Source organism: Macrosteles quadrilineatus, unplaced genomic scaffold (genome assembly GCF_028750875.1).
Source record: "Macrosteles quadrilineatus isolate MER2022 unplaced genomic scaffold, UCM_ALF_1.0 Scaffold_4__1_contigs__length_99947679, whole genome shotgun sequence".
NCBI classification, from domain to species: Eukaryota; Metazoa; Arthropoda; class Insecta; order Hemiptera; family Cicadellidae; genus Macrosteles; species Macrosteles quadrilineatus.
In genome coordinates, this window is record NW_026542597.1 from 86,863,645 (window position 1) to 86,872,374 (window position 8,730).

At 31.0% G+C, this 8,730-nt stretch overlaps 1 long non-coding RNA gene across 1 annotated transcript; it reads right to left on the reverse strand.

The window, feature by feature from the left end:
• Window positions 1–5,174: 5,174 nt before the first annotated feature.
• LOC128991416 (uncharacterized) lies at window positions 5,175–7,432 on the reverse strand. The gene is made up of 2 exons (XR_008490638.1): window positions 7,336–7,432; window positions 5,175–5,343 (listed from the first exon to the last, which is right to left on the reverse strand). It is a non-coding gene; the product is annotated as an uncharacterized LOC128991416 (long non-coding RNA).
• Between the last annotated feature and the right edge of the window lie 1,298 nt (window positions 7,433–8,730).

Below are 8,730 nucleotides of genomic sequence, written 5' to 3' on the forward strand. Positions count from 1 at the left end.
TGTGTTCGATTTATTTAACCTTCCTAACAACAATTAGGAATTATCCACAAGGTATGTAGGTTTTATAGAGGCTAAACTACCAAAAAAAAGCGTTGAAATTTATGGTCGACATTTATATTGAAGAATGTAAAGGTACCTTTTGATTTCACTTACACAATAATGCTTTATCTTTCTATACTGACCAGTATATTAATTTAACACTGTTAATTATCACTATTATAATTATAAATTACATAACTATTTCACAACTATTATATCTATCTAACCTAAGAGGTTGTCTGGGATTTCATCAGCAAAAAACCGCAAAACGAAATAATCGAAAAATTCCACTCAGTCGAATGGGTTATATATTGAGTATCGCAGATTGTTTTTGTTAAGTTTTTGTAAGTCAAATCTTTACAATTTGACTTCAAATAAATTTACGAATTTTACTTGTTTTTAAAATTTTATTTTTAACCCATAAAACGTGATAATTATGAAACTAAGTACATATTACATTATCCAGGGTCACGATTGGTTTTAGAAATTATTTAGTTACTACAGGTCCTACATTTATCAAAAAGATTATGCAAAATGTTTAACTAAGCAAATCTCAAATGACAAATTAACGTATACTACATTATATTTAGAAGTATCATCAACTATAACAGTACTAGAAACTAGAGGATACATTTGTTTCATACAAAACCATATGATTTTCTTATTAAACACTCATGGAACCTATTTGAATACAAATATTATTACATATATCCATTTCGATGGAATGTTATTTCAGTGATTCAAAGCAATGGCAATACGGTATGTTATATAGTCAGTGTTAAAATACGAATACAGTGGAGTCCCGCAAACTTGGCGTAATGTGGACTGGAGGGGTGCCGAGTTTGTGAAATGCGGGGTTATCGGGTTAAAAATAAGAAGAATAAATTTGTTTTATTTATGTTTCTATTACAAGTCGGATATAGTACAACAAATTCTTGATACGAGTTACGAATGATTTGACTTGAGGTGGCTTGAGTCCATGTTTAACTCGGACTAAAAAAAATACTAATTTTCTGAGCCAGGTGAATAAAAATAATGACCGAGTTACATTTTAGTTTAAAAAAACACTACAAAGTTCATTTAAATTCTGTGGTGCCAACGATTAAAACTATGGGAAAAGCTTATAGTTATGGACAATATCTATAGTTTGTAGTAAATGAAATATTGCCTGTCTCTCTACCATCATTAATTGGATCAACTAAACAGGAATTTCACATTGAGATAGCTACAGTAAATATAAAGCTTCGTAGTCATACCATTGTGGCTTTTCCTCATGTCCTATCTTCTTGGTGTGGCGCAAATATTGTCATAGAAGTAAATTATTTATTTATTCGCCTGTGTGTGTGCGGTGAAAAACAAAATGTTTGATAACAATTGCCTACCCTCTCATATTAAATTATGAAGAAAGTGCACAGTTATATACCCTAAGTAAGTATCTACCCTAAGTGAGAAACATTTAGTCGTCAAACCGCTTAAGCATTACCTGACTTATAACATATTCTCAGGGTTTTCAATAAAATAATAAGCTTCCTGGCAATATCAAAAGTAGACATTAACAATGCAAGTCGTACATACGTGAATAAACACACTGGTTCATACTGCCATAATTACATGATATACTCGGTTCAGAAAATATAAGCGGTTGTAGAAGTAATTCCATCCACCCTACTTTACCTTACCTTTAAAACAGCAGCTGGACATACATTTAAACTGGTATAGCCGGTATGGGATTGATACGTTCAAAACAACAATCATCTGTATCATAAATTAAGAAAACAAGTGGTTGGGGATAGTTACGGGTTAGGTTAGGTAATGTTAGTTTAGGTTAAGTTATGTTATGTAAGGTTACCAAAGTTTTTTAGGTTAGGTTCGGTAGGAGTTATCTTTATTCATTCACAGCTTATTTTGGGGGAAAGGTTACATGCTAGGTTTGTTTCCTTACGTAATGTAAGTAAAACGAAACTTAGATTTTTATTATATTGACGATTACTTACATCACGATTGCACAAAGGGAATTTCAATACTCCCAAATGCGGGGTATGGTTGAACCCTCAAAATTCGGACCAAAATAATACGTGTCTAGTGAACGTTTTGTGGTGGTGGTGGTGAGTGAGTGTGTGTGTGTGTACGTAGACCAGTTCTCCTTGCCCGTGCTCCAGTTTTGATCAGTGAAAGTTCCTTTGCAGCCTCTGGCAACGCCACGCCAACATAGAAAGTGAACGGGAGTGAACTGTTTTGAACTGTTCTACGGATCAAAATCTTGAAGGACAGTTTGTAAAAAGTATATCATTTAAATGAGTAGTGGTTATATGGATAATCCATTAATAATCTATAGTTATACGAGGATAAATTATAGTTAGGATAGAAATAAAGGCTGAAGAGGCTCAGAAACCCAAACAACTCTCTAAGACTTATCTTCTGAAAACTCACGATCACGTCATAGTTTTAGTTGAATCGTGAACTGGTAAGATGAAGGGGTTAGTGAAGGTTTATTCAATGCAGCTAGTAAAAGCTCCTCCAATCGACAACCTATCAAAAGTGCCTCATGCATAAATATACCTCAAACAACTCTTTAATTGTACGAGTGTTTTACAAATATACTAAGTTGACTATACTTTAATAACAAGTATGCCGAAAATACAAAAAATCTCCAACCATAAAATTCTTTATTTTATTTATTTGAGCCTTAGTCACTTCAATTGCCTGTACCTCAATATTAATTTTATTTTCATATATATGTTCTCCAGTACAGTATTTAGTGCGGCGTAGACAGGTGGGTTGGTAAGCCTGTGGCGCGACATTTCAAGGAGGGCCGGTGGCAAATGTCAACAGATTCATCGATTATACCGCCTCCACTTCTACTTTTTACCTCCTATATTACCATATCTGACTCGTTTAGTAGTTCCTCGTCTCACTGAACTCTTCTGTCCAGTAAATTGTTTCAACTTGGTTTAAATATGATACGCAAGGCACAGTTCAAAATGTATTGACATTTTCTTTATTAGTACAAGGAGACCGAGCTTTGCTCGGATTGATTAGAACAGTAAATTTATTAGATATTGGTTATTTTGCTAATTTATTAAAGAGCTGTTTTATTAACTGCAGCTACAAAACAGTATTAGTGATAACATTGGTACTTTAAAGGGCTCTAGGGCGGAAACTAGATTTTTCCCAGCCTTGTAACCTACTCCAATCGATTTCTCGTGGGAAAATACCCCATGATAAAAAAATATGTAAAATCTTCGGACGAAAATAAATGTTTGTCCGTACACGCGCTTGTTTTAGATTATAGCGATAATACTACAAAAGATCCGGTAGGGATCATAAACATAAACAAATTAAGTTTTTGCCCCAAAAGTAAACAAAACCATATGTTAATTAATGTTATTAGTATGGGGCTTTTGTTTACTTTCGGGCCAAAAACGTAATTTTTTTATGTTTATGATCCATACCGGGATTATAGGACTTGCAACAAAGAGTATGTAGTGATGGTTGTTGAAATTGTAATATTCTGTCATTGATGTTTATTATAAAACCTAGCGATTCACTGATAGCTTTACTCTATGTTATGATGTCCTGACCTAAGAGTTCACAGCTGTAGGACCTTCTATATAGGAAAAACGTATATGACTCATAGAAAATAAGACTTTCATCGTATTTAGAAAATTTCCATAAAAGCCATACGTAATTTAATATGACTACAAATATCTTGAAAAGTATGTTTATGGCAATTAATTACTGATAGCCTACCCAGTGTTCTATAATATTAAAATCAGATATGAAGTAAATGATGTTTTATTCATATTTTAGTTTGTTACGAGTTGGTCTGAAAAGCATTCATTAATGAAAACTTTAAGACGTATGTTCAGCATTTTATGACTGAGGTAAGACATATATTTTTTTACATTGAATTTTCCTTAAATCTTTTTATGTTATTCAGGCTCATAAATTATTGTTTGAATAAAATATTACCTTACAAAATTGGTTTGTGCCATAATCATTTACCCATTAATTGTTTTGAAAATGTTTTCAGCTTAAGAAAGAGTCACCTGTTACTTTTTTGTTCATACAAGAAAACAAATTCTTATAGTGAAGCTTACAGCAAATGAATAAGCTTGAATACAGAATTAAATTCAGTTCAATTTTCTCTTATGACTCACTCTCCAGGAAAATGTCATTTTAAAGATAAATTTTAGAAAGGCAGTATAGCGTTTACACACCTTCTTATGATTATGACGTTGGAAAGTATTCCAATGGAATGTCTGTTTGTTTAGATACCTACAGAACCTAAAGAAAAAGTAAATAAAAAGAAACAACTAGACAATGTGTGCAATTGCCACTCAAATGTTCTGTGATCCATTGTTGTCTTACTTTCATAAATGAAAGTAAGAAACATAATAATGACGTGTATGCATTGGTACTTTACACAATTACTATAAATATATTTATACAGAAATCGACTTATTTCATGTAATTAATTATTTAGAACTTTTTAATTTGTAAGAAGCTTAATGGTATTGAGGCTACAATATTTCAAATAAACTTTTTGGATTAGTTCTTTATTGAACTTATGACCTGGGTAGGCTAAGAAAACTTTGAATAACGTTTATTGAACTAAGAATTTTGATAGAGGAGTTAGTAAAAGTCATGAAAATGAACTGTTTTTGTGTTGTAAAAATGCATTGATTTTATATATAACCCCTAAACGTTTTAAATAAGTAATTCGGTACTTTTTAAGCTGTAATTTTGTCTTTAGTTGATACTGTCAAGGTTTATTGGACATTATGGATGCAATAGTTTTCAGTAACATTTTTTCTCAGTGTAGCTCCTCAAAAATAGTTAATATATAAAGATATTTTTGAAAACATAATTTTACAGCAGCTTATACCGGCCGGTGGCTTACATGATCACTTATTGTTGAACAGGCCTATGAGAAATTTCCATGTAAATATTAAATGACTTACATAGTACACTTCATAGTACAACGTACATATCCATCATCAAATCTTATTTCAATCTACGCCACTTAAGAAAAATGTCAAAACATTTTCGCTCAGGTTTAAAACGATTTATCCAAGGAATTACTCATTAAGAATGTGTTGTGAGCAGGGGGTCTGGAATAAAAGTAAGACGAATCTTTGCTTTTAGTTTAATGCAGATATTATGCTTCGATTGCTAATTCATGATCAGAGACAAAACTGACAAATTGTTAGAAGACTCTCTTCTGACATTTCTTTAGAGAGTTGCAAAACTGGTCGGGTTTGCAATCCTTGAACGTGCGACACCCATCAGCTTGAGGTAGGGCTGAAAATATATATAATGTATATCAGTTTATACATACTACTTAATATATATACATACATAACATGTATATAATACTAGCCGCTATAGCCGTGCCTTGTAACGAGCTCAGGGTGAAGAAGAACTATTTATATTCCATGAAAATTTAATAAAAATGGTTGTTCTATTCTCCGTTTGATTTAGAACGAAATTCAACTGTATTACTTAACTTGATAACAGTAAATTTTTGTTAATACAGGCATTGAACACTTATTTAGGCTACTTGGGATAGTAAAAAAGTGGAGCCGATGAACTCGTGAAAATGTTGTATGTGATATAAGACCTATATGATTTAATGTTAAAAAGTGATTTGAAAAAATATTGGAAGTCAATTATTGGGTAAAACAAATATTCAAAGTAAGGGTATGGTCATAGAGTATGTTTTATCTATGGTATGGTGGTGTATAAAACATCGTACATTGTTATGACGTACACTTAAAATGACACTTAAAAAATAGCCAAAATGTTTCGATTATGGTTGGGCCTCTTTCCCTGAAGCTCATTAAGTATATTTTACATTGAAAAAAAAAAAATTCGGATACATTAACCACCTTTAGTTTATTAAACATATCCTTGTTGTTCATTAATACACAAATTTGTGAATATTATTGGCAAACAACTTACAAAGCACTGGTTAAAATATAATATACTGTATATCATACAGTAAGTAACTGTCACTCTGTCCGTTCCAAAATTCAAGACCCTCAAATTTAAACTTTTACTATCAACAATAAATAAATAACACTCTTTCTAATGATTTTATAAACAAAAACCAACTGTAAACAGCTTTAAAATATTATCTTTGGTTTAATTTAAACGGCTGTGTAGCTAGACATGTTTAAATTAACTGCAATGTATCCAAAGTATGATCAAGTCTAGTAAAAATACGAATAAATTGTTTTCCAACACAAATAATATAAACATAAACACGCTAGAAACACAATATTAAATGTACACTTCTGCTTGTTGCAGTATCAAAAATCAATGATATGTTTTAAGGTATAATCGAATAACATATTGAGTAGTTTGTCCTGAAACGAAAAGCTATCATAATAGTCCCAAACCTAAAAAAATTGTAACATAACTGTGTTAACAAAAATAAATATGAATCAAATCAAGTCAAATAATTTATTTAGTCAGAATTTTAACAAAACAAGTTGCATTAGCTAAGTCATATAATTTTAGTCATATATATCGTTGAAAATAATTCTCATGAAACTGAGGATGAGAGCCGAGGATGGTACGGCAAAATTGGAAACTTATTTAATCAATGGATATTTCTTCAAAAATTGACTTATTTCTTTAACCAATGACTTATTCCTTAATATTATTACAGTATTTATTTAATTTGTTTAAATCAGCTGTTTGAAATATTGCCAACAAATTTTTATGTATTTCAATCCACATCATAAAATCAACGGTATGGACAATTTGTTATTCAGGATTAGTTTTGCCAGCAGTGTCATTTGGAGGCTTCTGATTGACTATAATGAAGGTTAATGAAATATTAGTTTTGTTCATAAAATAAAATTATAAATGCCTCAAATTCAATTTTATATTTTTTATTATGAAATTAACGTTACACATACACACAGAAATTACTTTGAACACCACTTTTTTGGGTTCAGGGGGACCCAAAACGGATATATATACTCACAACTCAAACTCGAAAATACTTAAGAAAACAATACTTTCTCCAAATGTATGTTTAAAAGTGTGTATGTATGTTTACTTATTCAATGTTTAAAACTATATTAATAATACGTATCGTTATTGATGTATGAAAATGCAACGATATTATTCACCACACATTTAAAAGTGAACACGAATGGATAGTAAGTAAATATTCTAATAATGATTAAAATGTCAAAATCATACATATATATTTATGATATGAATATTGTGGGTAATTAATAAATTAAATATTATAAAAGCTAATAAACATAGTATAAATACCTGACATCACTATCATCATTGCGAACAATGCGAATAAAATGCGTAGTGCGATCATGTCTACAATTGAAGGTTAGAATTGATTGAAAATGTCATGAACCGTGGAAGAATTTATACCTATTGCCTTATTTGAGTATGCCTGTTTTTTCATTGAAGTGTGTTCAGTGTTGCTTCTTTCTATCAGCCAAAAAAAAAAAACAATGTTGCATTGTTTCAGCCAAAACTGCAGTGTTTACTGTCAAGTGGAATTTTCCATTAGGTTAACATGTTTGTTGGTTGTTTATGAGTTTTTCACACTGTTATAACATGCTGCAGCAAAACAGCTGATTTCAATGGGTGCATTGTGGGGCTAATGTAGCCTTTTAGCGAATGGGAATAAGCTATTACCGTAGCTCTCATGGTGACTCCTGGACCCGGGACCGATTTACTTTTTCGTTTTGAGGTTCCTAGAGGGCAAAAACACAATCCGTTCAAATTCAAATATATATATACATATATATATATATGTGTGTGTGTGTGTGTGTGTGTTAGCACGATAACTCGAGTAAAAATGATTCGATATGATTACATTTGATATAAACTCGTAATCCTAAATTTATTCTAACGAGTTTGCGAACCAGCATGATTGGACTATGTGAACGGCTGTTTATGGGGAGTTTTATAGATTGAACATTTCAATTTATTTATCCAAAAAACAAAAAAAAATTGCAATTTCTTTCCAACCCATTTTGTATAGCTTAAAAATACAAATCATTTAGTAAATTGAAGCGTTATTATGCGCCCAATGGTTACGGAGAAAATAAAAAATGTTTAGTTTAAATCTGTTTTTTTATATTTATGGGGAATAAGTAAACTGTTGTAGTTTGCTTGTTTATGAACATATTTTGATCTAATTTGGGATTAACTTAACATTTTACAAAATTAAACACTTTTTTACCCTCCCTGTTGCAGCAAGTACTAGTTAAAATAATTCTATTTAAATCGGAAATAAATGTGATATTTTTAAGGAAAATTTTTAGCGTGAATTCAATTAGGCAAATGGAAATTCGCTAAGTCTACAGGTTTGCTGCGGCGGGGGTATTTTTTTCCTTCTTGGGATTAAAACGAGTAGCTATATAGCATTAACAACTGTATTGATGAACAACTAAAATCAAAATTACACAGTTAAAAATAATGTCAATTGTTCTTTCATTCATGAATAAACATTTCTTTACGATATCGAGTTATTATAAAAAAAACGAGCTAACTATAGTTAAAACCATCAAATCGTTTCTATAAAAAATTGTACGGTTAAACAATTAATTTATCTACCATAACCCCGTCTTTATTTGTACTACGTTAACCATAATGACAGCTGTCATTATGGTTAATGAGGCATTTATGGTTATGGAGGTAACC